Raw genomic sequence first — 13,399 nt, 5'->3', positions numbered from 1 at the left:
GAACTCCTGTTGTTTGTGGACTTACTAATCATAACCATTTTGACCACTGTGAGGTGATACTCATTGTAGTTTTGATTGGCGTTTCTCTAATAATGATGTTGAACATTTTTTCATGTTCCTGTTGGCCATCCCTATGCTTTCTTTGCGGAAATGTTTATTCAGTTCTTCTGCCCATTTTTCAATTGGGTTGTTCGTTTTCTTGCTGTTGAGTTGTATGAGTTATTTGTATATTTTGGAGATTAAGCCCTTGTCAGTTGCATCATTTGCAACTATTTGCTCCCATTCCATAGGTTGTCTTTTTTTTTTTTTTTTATAGTTTCCTTTGCTGTGCAAAAGTTTGTAAGTTTGATTAGGTCCCATTGGTTTATTTTCTTGTTTTTATTCCTATTGCCTTGGGAGACTGACCTAAGAGAACATTTGTGTGACTGATGTCAGAGAAATGTTTTGCTGTATACTCTTCTAGGAATTTTTTGGTGTCTTGTCTCATGTTTAAGTCTTTAAGCCATTTTGAGTTTATTTTTGTGCAAGGTGTTGAGGGTGTGTTTTAGTTTCATTGATTCACATGCAGCTGTCCAGTTTTGCTAGCACCACTCGCCTAAGAGACTTTTTCCTGTTTTACATTCTTGCCTCCTTTGTTGCAGATCTATTGACCATAGATGTCTGGATTTGTTTCTGGGTTCTCTATTCTGTTCCATTGGCCTGTCTATTTTTATACACACCCTCTTGATTACTGAAGCTTTGTAACATTGTCTGAAGTTTGGAAGTTATGCCTCCTGCTTCCCATCCTTCCCCCCACCCCATGCCCCAAGATTACTTTGCCAATTGTGGGTCTTTTATGATTCTATATAAATTTTGGGATTGTTTGTTGTAGTTCTTTGAAAAATACTATGGGTAGTTTGATAGGGATTGCATTAAATCTGTAGATTGCTTTCTGTAGTATGGCAATTTTAACTTTATTAATTCTTCCACTCCCGGATCATGGAATATCTTTCCATTTCTTTGAATCCTCTTTCATTTCCTTGATTAATGTTTTATAATTTTCAGTATATGTCTTTCACCTCTTTGGTCAGGTTTATTCCTAGGTATTTAATTCTTTTGAGTGATTTTAAAAGGTATTGCATTTTTATATTCCTTTTCAAATATTTCTTAGTATACAAAAAGGCAACTGATTTCTGAATGTTAATCTTGTATACTGCTACTTTGCTGAATTTGTTGATCAGTTCAGATAGTTTTTGTATCATGTCATCTGCATATAGTGACATTATTATCTCTTCTCTTCCAACTTGGATATATTTTATTTCTTTTGTTTGTCTAATTGGTGTGTCTAGGACTTCCAATACTATGTTGTTGAGTGAAAGTGGTGAGAGTGGGCATCATTGTCTTGTTCCAGATTTTAATGAGAAGGCTTTCAGCTTTTCTCTATTGAATATTATAATGGTTGTGTGTTGTAAGTGGCTTTTATTAGGTTAAGACATGAGTTGGGTAAGAGCTTTTTTTTTTTCTCCTACCATGAATGGATGTTGGATTTTGTCAAATGCTTTTCTGCATCTATTGAGATGATCATGTGGTTTTTCACTTTTGTTAATGTGTATGATGATTGATTTGCATGTGTTGAACCATCCTTGTGAACTTGGGATGAATCCCACTTAGTCGTGGTATATGATCTTTTTTATGGGTTGTTGGATTCAGTTGGCTAAAATTTTGTTGAGAATTTTTGTGTCTATATTCATCATGGATATTGGCATATATATATATATGTAGTATCTTGGGTTTTGGTATTAGGGTGATGGTGGCTTCACAGAATGTCTTTGGGTGTGTTCCCTCCTCTTCAACCTTTTGGAAGAGTTTAAGAAGGATGGGTATAAGTTCTTTGTATGTTTGGTAGAATTCGCTTGTGAAGCCATCTAGTCCTGTACTTTTGTAGGGAGTGTTTTTTTTTATTTTATTTTTTTATTACATATTCAATTTCTTTTCTAGTGATTGGTCTGTTTAGTTGATCTATTTCTTCTCGATTGAGTTTTGGTGGGCTGTATGTCTCTAGAAAGTTATCCATTTCTTCTGGGTTGTCAAATTTGTTGGCATATAATTGTTCATAGTATTTTCTTACAGTTTTTTGTATTTGTGCATTATGGTTTTTTTTTTTTTTTTTGTATTTCTGCAGTATCTTCTGAGATTTCTCCTTTTTTGTTTTTACTTTGAGTTCTTTCTCACTTCTTCTTGGAGAGTCTGGCCAGAGGTTTGTTTATTTTGTATACCCTTTCAAAGAACCAGCTCTGGTTTATTGATTTTTTTTTTCTTCTATTTTTTAAATCTCTATTTTATTGCTTTCCTCTGTGATCTTTATGATTTCCTTCCTTCTTCTGACTTTAGGTTTTGTTCTTTTTTGTCTAAATCTTTTAGGTGGTAAGTAGGCATCCCATAGTTTTTTTTTTTGTCATTTTAGGGCCACACGCATGGCATGTGGAGGTTCCCAGGTTAGGGGTTGAGTTGGAGCTGTAGCTGCCAGTCTACGCCACAGCCACAGCAATATCGGATCCAAGCTGCCTCTGTGAGCTATATCATAGCTCACGGCAACGCTGGATCCTTAACCCACTGAGTGCAAGGCCAGGGATTGAACCTGAAACCTCATGGTTCCTAGTCAGATTAATTTCCACTGCACCATGATGGGAACTCTGACATCCCGTAGATTTTGAATGGTTGTGTGTTCATTATCATTTGTCTAGAGGTATTTAATTTCCCTTTTGATTTCCTCGTTGACCCATTGTTTTTTTTTTCAAGTAGCACGTTGTTTAGTCTCCATGTAGTCAGTTTTTTTTTGGTTTTTTCCCATTTCTTTTCCTGCGGTTCATCTCTCACTTCATGCCATTGTGGTCAGAGAAGATACTTGAAATAATTTTTCCATTCTAAAATTGATTAAGGTTAGTTTTATGCCCCAGTAGTGGCCAATCCTTGGGCATGTTCCATGTGCACTTGAATATATATTCTGATTTTTTTTTTGGATGTAATGTCCTGAAAATATCAATTAAATCTAACTTTTCTATTGTCATTTAGGATCACTGTTGCCTTATTGATCTTTCTGTCTAGAGGATTTGTCCATTGATATGAGTGGGGCATTATGTCTCCTACTTTTATTATATTCCCATCAATTTCTCCTTTTATGTCTGTTAGCATTTGTCGTATATATCTGGGGACATATATATTAACAATCATAAATGCTCTTCTTGAATTGATCCTTTTATCATTAGTGTCCTTCTTTGTCTTTCTTTATAGCCTTTGTTTTAAAATCTATTTTTTCTGCTATGAGTATTGTAACTCCCACTTCCCTGTCTTTTCCATTTGCATGAAATCTTTTTCTATTCCTTCATTTTCAATCTATGTGTGTCCTTTGTCCTAAGGTGAGTCTCTCATAGGCAGCATATTGTAGGGTCTTGTTTTTTTAAATCCAGTCTACCACTCTGTCTTTTTGATTGGAATGTTCAGTCCATTGAACATTTAAGATAATTATTGAAAAATATATATTTATTGCCATTTTAACCCTTGTTTTTCCAGTTGATTCTGTTTTTCCTTTGTTACTTTCCTTTTTTGGTTGGATGATTTATTTTATGCTTGTGTCCTCTTTTTAATTTTTGTGAATGTATTGTTTGGTTTTGATTTGTGGTTGCCCTGTTTTTCAAGTATGTTAACCCTTTCCTATATCTGCTTGCTTTAGCCTGATAATCATATAGGCACGAACATATATTAAAAAAACAAGAGTCTAGATTTTCTAACTTTCCTTCTTCACATTTTATGATTTTTGAGGTCCTTTTTTTACATATTCATGTTTATTATTTTTCTGTTCCTCATGTTTATCAGCACTTTTATGATAGGTACTCCCCACCCCTGATCTATATACTGGCTTATTTAAGTGATTACTTTCCAATTGCGATTTCTTCCATCCTTCTTCTTTCCTATTTGGAGAAGACTGTTCAGTTTTTGTTTGAGTATGGGTTTGGTATTGCTGTACTCTTTCAGTTTTTGAGAAAATCTTTATTTCCCCTTCTATTTTAAATGATATTCTTGCTGGGTAGAGTATTCTAGGCTGCAATTTTTTCCCTTTTAGAACTTTGCATCTAGTTTGCCACTCTCTTCTGGCCTGTAGTGTTTCTGTAGAGAGATCAGCTGATAGCCTTATGGGGGTTCCCTTCTAATTCTTCATTTTTCTTCTTTCTGCCTTTAGAATCCTCTCTTTAACTTTTGCCATTTTTATTGTAATACGTCTTGGTGTGGGTCTGTTTCAGGCCTTCTGTACTTCCTGTATCTTGACAGCTGTTTCATTTAGATTTGGAATGTTTTCAGTCATAATTTCCAAATATATTTTTAACTCCCTTTTTATTCTTCAGGAATCTATATTATGTATAGGTTGGCCTGCATTATATTATCCCATAGATCTCATTGCTTTCATGTTTTTTTCATTTAGTTTTCTTTCTGCTGTCCTGATGGGATGATTTCCATTATTCTCTCTTCCAAATCACTGCTTTGTTCCTCTGCATTATTCATTCTGTTCTTCAGTGCCTCTAACCCAGCTTGTGTCTTTGCAAATAAATTTTCCAATTTTTCTTGGCTCCTCCTTATATTTTCTAGTTCCTTTCTAAAATAATCTGCATTGCTGTTCATATCCACTCTTCATTCCTTTATATCTGCTCTCAATCCATTCAGAATTTTCACTGTCTCTTTTTTGAACTCATTGTCTGTTAGACTGCAGAGGTCTTGTTTCATTGTTTGCTTCTTCGGGTGAATTCTCTGTCCTTTCAGTTGGGATTGTTTTTGAGCTTCTTCATTTTGCTTATATTGTTCTTATTCTTTGGAGCCTGAGTCTCAGTGCCCAGCCCCCTTCTGAGTGTCTCAGGCTGTGGATTCCCGGGAGGTGGTACTGATGATGTGTGCAGTGCTCTCTCTCTCTCTGCTTTGCCCTCAGTCCAGATGCTGGGCTTTTCTCTGAAGCTTGAGGTCCCTCTGTCTTGGCTGATGCCCCTCAGGTGATTTCACAGGGTGTGGATTCCTTTCCTCTTTCTCAGCTCCCTCTCAGGAGTGCCGGTCCTGTAGTGATGGCTTTGTTTCCCCTCTTTTTTTTTTTTTTTTTTCCTTTTTGTTCTATGCAGTTATGCGGAGGGTTTCTTGCCATTTTTAGAGGTTTAAGGTTTTCTTCCAGCATTCAATGGATCTTCTGTGTGAATTGTCCTACATGTAGATCAGTTTTTTTTTTTTTTTTTTTTGATCGTGGGAGAAAGTGAGCACCACATCTTACTCCTATGCCATCTGGATCCCACCCCTCCAAATGTATCTCTCACAGTGATACCCTTGGTGTGTGCAGCACCATCTCTAAGGTATTCTTGCTGAAAAACTCAGACCTGATTGAGAACAGCTTCAGATCTAACTACAAATTTAGAAAATGGCACCTTTGGAATGTAATTGGTCAAATTGAGAATGTAGGATATTTCACAGGAAGTTTATGGAATTTATTCTGTGAATGGCAAGGTAGAAGTGAAAAAAGATTTTACCGATTTAAAGAGAGGGAGACAAAGAGACACACTGTCCTAACCTGACTCTAAAAGGAAGAGGCTGAAGCAAGAATTAAGATGCCAACAGGAGTTTCCATTGTTGCTCAGTGGGTTAAGGACCAGACATAGTGTCTGTGAGGAAGTGAGTTTGATCTCTGGCCTTGCTCAATGGGTTAAAGATCAAGTGTTGCCACAGCTGAGGCATAGGTCGCAGATGCAGCTCGCATCTGGCATTGCTGTGGTTGTGGTGTAGGCCGGCAGCTGCTGCTCCGATTCAACCCCTAGCCTGGGAGCTTCCATATGTTGCAGGGGTGGCATTTAAAAAAAAAAAAAAGTTAAGACATTTCATTTTGGTCGTGCATGCTCCGGTGATTATGGTGGAAGGAAGAAAGAGAGGAAAGGGAAGACAGCAGCGTGATGGGATATTATGCTATCTCTGCCTTCACCACCAGCAGGGAGGACACACAGCTGAAGACCCAGCAGGGTGGGAGATTTCACATGGACTTCTCCAGCTGGACTGAGGAGAAACCACACCCTGGATGTCTGCTGAAGGAAGAATGAAAAGGTAGTTTATTTCCCTGGTTCCCTGTGATGTCCCCATTTTTCATGAGTCAAATTCTCCCTTTTGGGGAGCTTTCTTTCGATTTGGGTTGATCGGAGTCCAGGCTTTTTAGGATGCTAAATTCCATACTTGGTGGGCTGGTGTTTCACCCAGGACTGAAAGTGGCATTCTCTCCCAACAAGGAGAAATGAGGGTACTCGAGGGCATCTAAGATGATGCATAATTTTATATTTTCAAACTCATTTACTGGTTTTGCCTCTCAGATCTACTCAAACCTTCCCAGTGTATTCAGCTCCCAACCACAATGTTTCTTTCTTGGGAACAAAGTGGTCCTCAATATTTGCCTGTCAGAAGTAGTTCAGGTCTAACTAGCCCCAGATTCTTCAAGGCAGCTCATCATGATTTCCAAGTAGAAGAAAGCAAGAGTTAAATCAAGTAACATTCCCCAGCTCTGGCTGCTTTCAAGGCAGTCAAACAGTTCCTTGATGCTGCCACCAGGTGGAGCCATTGAACCAAGTCGGATTCCTCATGCCCTGAGTAGGGATGGTGGATACATAGTGTAAGTTACAACTGCCATAAGAAAACTTTGAACAGTGTTTCCAAATAAAAGGTATACTAATTAACAAAGTGTTCTTAAGAAAGTACCTACTTAGAAAATCTTTAGATTTTTGTGTTGGGGTGATTTGGAAACAAAATATATTTTATTGAGAACAAATTATTTCTTTTCATATCATTTCAACAACACTTCTTAAAAGATTATGTGCCCTTCCCTGTGCTGGACTCTGAAGCTACAAGGACAAGTAAGATGCAAAGGCAGTCATAAGCCAGTAGAGAAGAAAACACACACAAATATAAATATTTTGTCTTTTTAGGGCCTCACCCGCAGCACATGGAGGTTCCCATGCTATGGGTTGAATTGGAGCTATAGCTACTGCCACTTAATTGACAAGACTAGTGCTGTCTAATGGAACTTTCTGAGATGGTGAAGATATTCTGCATCTGCACCATGTGAGACTGTGGCCACTAGCCATATGTGGCCAGTGAGTGCTTGAAATGTGGGTAGTGTGATAGAGGAACTAGATTTTAAATTCTGTTTAGGTCAGATTTAAATAGTTGCGTGTGGCTAGTGGCTACTATACTGGGCAGCCAGATCTGGTTAGGAGCTATTACCTTGTGGAAGAGAGAGATTATGTTAGAAAAATCAGCAGAGACTTTCGTGCCTCTGTGTGTGGGGGGGACCAGGGTACCGAGGAATGGTAACTGGAAGAAAGGTACAGGCTAGATAGCACATAGGAGGGTGAGGTCCCTGGCAGGGAGGGGGCTGTGGTGTTTGGTGGCAGGGGAGTGGGGGCTGTCACTGTGATTGGAGGTGAGACTTCTGACCCAGCATCTGGAGCCTTGTTGGTGCCTAATTATGTCCAGTCCCCATTCAAGTTTGCTCACACTTTGCCTGTGCAGAGATACTGTGATGACAGGTCTGTCTCTTGTGAGCCCACTGACAGCCAGCTTGTCCCCCTTGACTGTCCAGCTGCAGAGCCATTGTTCTGTGCCCTCATATTTTGCTTAGCAACAATCTGACCCACCCCCATGTGGACAATATAATAAACAACATATGACATGGATGACAAAAGCCAACCTTACTACTTAAAATATGAGTGCAAATTTAAACATTTAAATTAAAACTTAAAAACATTAGACTTGGAGTTCCCATCATGGCACAGCAGAAATGAATCCAACTAGGAGCCACGAGGTTGCGGGTTCGATCCCCAGACTCCCTCAGTGGGTTAAGGATCTGGCATTGCCCTGAGCTGTGTTGTAGGTCACAGACATGGCTCGGATATCGGATGTGGTGTAGGCTGGCACCTGTAGCTCCGATTAGACCCTTAACTTGGGAACCTCCATATGCCGTGGGTGCTGCTCTGAAATGACGACAGACCAAAAAAGAAAAACCTCAAAAAACATTAGACTTGAGTTTTTTTTAATTTATTACCCTTAGGACAATCCCTTGTGTTAAGTGGGCTTTGGTTTCCCCCTCTGTGATCTGTTTCTAGTTTCCCTGGGTAGATTTCTTTGCTTTATAAAATTCTAAAATGAACACAAGTTGAAACATACCAGGTCCCCTTTCCTGCAGGCCCTTTGCTACGGAGCTGGTCGGGTGACTAATGCTTCTGCTTCCTGTTATTGTCTGAAAAGGGTATGTGAAATCTTGGCTTTTAGCCATTATTCAGAGACCGGTTAAGTGCACACGTCCCTGGAAATCCCCAAGTGAAACTGCAGTGAAGGGACTTAATATGTTACAAGTGGAAGAGGTGGTCAGTTCCTGAGAGGGAGACTTGTGGCCTGGGAATTCATTTCTCCCAGGAAGCTACCTTCCAATTGCCCACCTTCACCTGAGGACAGTCCTCCAGTCAGTCACGTGCCCTCTGTACATTCACTCATGTCGCAAACACTGATCGAGCACCTACTTGGTGCTGGGTGTGTAGGATTTCACAGTTTAATATTTCTCTGCCCTCATGGAGCTTGTATGCCAGCAGGGGAGAAAGAACAATAAGTAAATACATCTGTAATATGTCAGGAAAAGGAAGAAGGAGTTTAAAACATGTAAATGTGATGGACGGCAAGGAGACCTCAGAAATGGGTGGTGATTTAAGAGAGGAGTCAGGAAGGAATTCTCTTGTGCTACAGTAGGTTGAGGATCTGGAATTGTCACTGTAGCGGCTCGGGTTGCTGCTGTGGTGTGGATTTGATCCTGGCCCAGGAACTTCTACCTCTGCAGGTGCTGTCAAAAAGAGTCAGGAAACGTCTCTCTGGGAAGGTGAGGTTTGAGCAGACTGGAATGATGGGAGAGTATGAAACCTGTGAGTGTCTGGGGAGAAGGATGTTCCATACAGAATGACCAACCAACACAAGAGTGAGCTTGGCCCATTCTAGGAAAATCACGCAGGACAATTGGACCAAACTGAAGAGAATGAGGCAGGGAGTGAAAGGAGATGCAACTGGAGAAGTGGGTACGAGCTGGACGTCTTAGACCTTACGGGAGCTGGTAAGGAGTTCGGGTTTTTTTCCAAGTCTTATGAGAGGCTATTGAAGCAGGGATGAGACAGATCTGATTTATGCTTTAGGAGGAGCATTCTGGTTGCTATCTGGAAACCCTGATCACTGAGGAGTGAAGAAGGAATTGAGGAGTCCAAGTGCAAGACTGTTGCAGGGATGTAGGTGAGTAGTGGTGGTTGCTTTGGTCTAGGTGGTAGCAGTGGAAATGGTGAAAGGTAGTCGGTTTGAAATAAATTTGGAATCCAGTTGGGTGAATTGGATATGGGATGTAAAGAGAAGAGTAAAAGTCTTCTATGTTTTATTTTTATTGTTTTATTTTTTAGCCACCCCGTGGCATATGGAGTTCCTGGCCAGGGATCAGATCTGAGTCACCTTTGCAACCTACACCATGTCTGCGGCAATGCTGTATCCTTAACCCACAGTGCTGGGCCAGGGATCAAACCTGTGTCCCAGCGCTGCAGAGACACTGCCAATCCCATTGCACCACAGTGGGAACTCCAGAAAAAGTGTCCTGTGTTTTGAGTCTGATAAACCAGGTGAATATTTACAAGAACGAGGAAGGCTGGAGGGAGGGCTGACGAGGGTGAGGGGTTCACCAAGCATAGATGGCTAGAGATGATGGGAATTGAGGGGACAGGTCAGGGATCAAGATGTGGAGTTGAGATTCTTAAGTGTCTAGATGTATTTAAAGCCTGGATTTGAGTAAGATCATCCTTAGGGAGAAAAGTAGATACATGAGAGAGTTGAAGACTGAGCCCTGAGATGTTGGGAGGAGGAGGAAGGGTCATCCATAGAGATGGGGAAGAGACTTGCAGTGATCTCTGGAGAGTTTTCAAGGAAGGGGGTTGATTGCTTCAGTAATACTTCAGTGATGATGGAGACCACTGGTGTCTGGACAAAATCAAGTTCAGGGGCATAGTAGGGGTGAGCACTTGATCGGTGTGAATTGAAACCACAATGAGAAGTAAGGAAATGAAGATATAAGTATAAATAATTCTTTTTTTCCGGAAGATTTCATGTTTTTTTTCTTTCTAAATTTAAAGTGTAGGTGATCTATAATGTGCCAATTTCTGCTGTACAGCAAAGTGAACCAGTCATACATGTATGTACTTTCCTTTTCTTAAAAAATATGGAATACTTCACAAATGTTATCCCCATGCTGGGGCCATGCTAATCTCTGTATCGTTCTAATTTAAGTCTGTGTGCTGCCCATGGGAGCGTCTAGACAGTTCTATTTAGAAGTTTTACTATAGGGGAGTTCCCGTCATGGCTCAGTGGTTAACAAATCTGACTAGGAACCATGAGGTTGTGGGTTTGATCCCTGGCCGCACCCAGTGGGTTAAGGATCTGGCGCTGCCATGAGCTGTGGTGTAGGTCACAGATTGTGGCTCTGATCTGGTGTTGCTGTGGCTCTGGCATAGGCTGGTGGCTACAGCTCCAATTAGACCCCTAGCCTAGGAACCTCCATATGCTGCGGGTACAGCTGTAGAAAAGACAGAGACAAAAAAGAAAAAAAAAAAAGTTTTGCTATAAAGGGGAGCTGAGAAATGAAGCAGCACTTGGAGGGGGGATGAAGGGCCTAAGGTGGCATCTTAGCTTGCTTGTAATTAGATTGCAGCATGCTTCTGAGTTTTCAGCATGGTTTTCAGAGTTTTTTTTTTTCCCCCTTTGGCTACACCCATGATACCCTGGGGCCAGAGATCTAACCTTGTATCACTGCAATCACAGTGCTGGATCTTTAACTTGCTAGGCCATGAGGGAACTCCATCAGTGTTCAGTTTTAAGGGCACATATAAGAAGGCTTGGAGGACAGAGCTTGATCCCTGCAGGGGCACTCCAGGAGGCGTGTCTGAGGCCTTAGCTTGGGGAGAAGCAGTGGGACCCACTGGCTGGGGCTGCACAAACAGTACTGCTGGGCATGCTAGGCTGACCTTCAGATTTGCGTTTCTGTCCTGAAATTTCACTGTGACCTTCTCATTGGGTGGCCCCCCAATTCAGCCTTCAGTAGCTTCTCATGTGTTATTCCCCCTGGTTATTGGTGAAACTGACTCTGAGCAGCTGATGTGTGGTTTTGAGGTCTATGGACTTTTACGGGCAGTGGGGCTGTGTTCTGGGTGAGAGTGTGAGGGCAAAGGGCATATCCACGTGCTTCTCAAGATGGGGATAATGAGGGAGAACCTACTGGGGCTATTCTCTTTACCTTCTCTGGCCTGTTTGTGAAGGAAGAAGAATCTCCAGCACACCCTCTGTCTCCCCATCGCATAAGAGAATTAACCTGGACAGATCTCAGCTGAGGTGATGAGCCATAACAATCCCACTGGAGACTGTGATTAAGGCATACAGGTGAGCAGAAAATTTCCCAGCTATGTTTTAGTGGAAATCGTATTAAACTAAGACCTTGGTGTGATTTTGCTTTTTAGGGCTGCACCCGCAGCATGTGGAGGTTCCTAGGCTAGGGATTGAATCAGAGCTTTAGCTGCTTGTCTACATCACAGCCACAGCAATGCCAGATTCAAGCCGTGTCTGCAACCTATACCATAGCTCATGGCAACATCAGATCCTTAACCCACCGAGCGAAGCCAGGGACCAAACATGTGTCCTTTGGATACTTACTAGTCAGGTTCATATCTGCTGTGCCACAACAGGAACTCTCCTTAGTGTGATCTTGATGAAGTGTGTTAGCATCTCTAGGCCTAAGTGTCTTCACCTCTCAAATGAAATTTGGGGGAGGATAGGACAGTCTAGAGTCTTGTCTTGCTCATCAGGCTGTAGCTGTCATGTGCATGTTTTGGACTTGTAGTGTGAGTAGAGTTGTGGTTCTCAACCTTGGCTGTATGTTAGAATCATCCAGGGAGACTCTTCCCGAGGCCAGGATATAGGCACCACAGCCATGGTCATAAAGCCTTCTGGGCCATTCCAGTGTGAAGCAGCTTTTAGAGCAGGGCCATTGCACCTGTGCTTTCTGTAGCACCAACACCGGCATCACCTGGTGGCTGATAAGACACACGGAGCCACTGCATTAGAATTTGCATGCAGTGCTTTAGAGCTTTGCTGACATCTAGTGGTGACAGCCTGTATTAAGACTTTCCTGGAGTCTGGCACAACATTGTAAATCAACTATACCTTAATAGTAGTGAAACAACTCATTCCAGGGAATTTTTTTAAAAAAAATTTATTTAAAAAATTTTAAGTGAATTTTATTTTTTATTTTTTTATTTTCTATTAGAATCTGATTTACAGTGTGTTAGTGCCAGGTTTACAGCAAAGTGATTCAGTTACACATTTCTATTCTTTTTCAGATTCTTTGCCTATATGGGTTATTACAGAATATTGAGTAGAATTCCCTGTGCTATATAGTAGTCCTTGTTGATGATGCATTTTATAAATAGTAGTGTGTATCTGTTAACCCCAAATTGAAATGCCAGATGTCACTGTAGTAAGTCCAGTTTGTGAAGGCCCAGATTTATGAACCCTGAGTATGAACGATACTCAAGGGAATGATCATGTGTTTCTCAAAAGTAAATGGTGAATACAAGAAACATGCTGATCTTAATGCCCTTTGCCAGAAAAGAATGAAAATTGCTGGTGAAAACATCTGATTTCTGTAAATATATTCTTAAGACTTAGCTTTCTGCATGCAAATTTTCTTTCCAGTTTAATTTCTGGTATTGAATAATACTAGAATTAAAAATAACTCGTGTTCTTGGGAGTTCCCTGTTGACCTAGAGGTTAATGGTCTGGCATTGTCACTGCTGTGGTTCAATCCCTGCCCAGGAACTTCTGCATGCTGTGGGTGTGGCAAAAACAAAATCAGGTGTTCTCAATAGGGGAGTGGTGAAATAAACTATTAATAATTCACTTAATGGATTTTTCAAGCAGATACGATGAGATTTTGGAAATACAAAAGACTCTTGTCAATGCGCAGTTGGGAAAAAAAAAAAAGGCAAGGTATATACCTGTGTACTCAGTCTGATGACAAATATACAACAAACCAAAAACCTAAAAGCAAGCTCAAAACCATGCAAGGAGAAAAGATTGAAAAGACATGCATCTGAATGTTAATAATAGTTATCCATGCATAGTAGACACTTATCTATTATTTTCAGAAAGTTTGTGAAATATGTTCTTTATAATTTAATCAATTTCCTTGAACAATCCAGAATTTGTACCTTTATTACTATTATTTTTTTGGCCTTGACCTAGTCATGTGGAATTCCTGGGCCAGGGATCAAACCTGTACCACAGC

The 13,399-nt window shown here is 40.7% G+C and overlaps 2 pseudogenes across 1 annotated transcript in view; one reads left to right on the top strand and one right to left on the bottom strand.

The window, feature by feature from the left end:
- The window catches only part of LOC110257241 (uncharacterized), a 128,028-nt pseudogene that overhangs the window by 28,653 nt on the left and 85,976 nt on the right, over positions 1-13,399 (top strand). The gene's annotated exons all lie outside the window — the stretch shown is intronic.
- On the bottom strand, positions 10,277-10,374 carry LOC146395523 (U6 spliceosomal RNA; annotated as a pseudogene).

This window comes from Sus scrofa, chromosome 16 (genome assembly GCF_054392235.1).
Source record: "Sus scrofa isolate SSC_HxYL_T2T_F1_AM1 chromosome 16, Sscrofa_HxYL_maternal_Yorkshire_Landrace_v2.0, whole genome shotgun sequence".
In the NCBI taxonomy this organism is placed as follows: domain Eukaryota; kingdom Metazoa; phylum Chordata; class Mammalia; order Artiodactyla; family Suidae; genus Sus; species Sus scrofa.
Note: the sequence above shows the minus strand (reverse complement) of the source record. Positions and strands in the feature narration are given on the sequence as shown.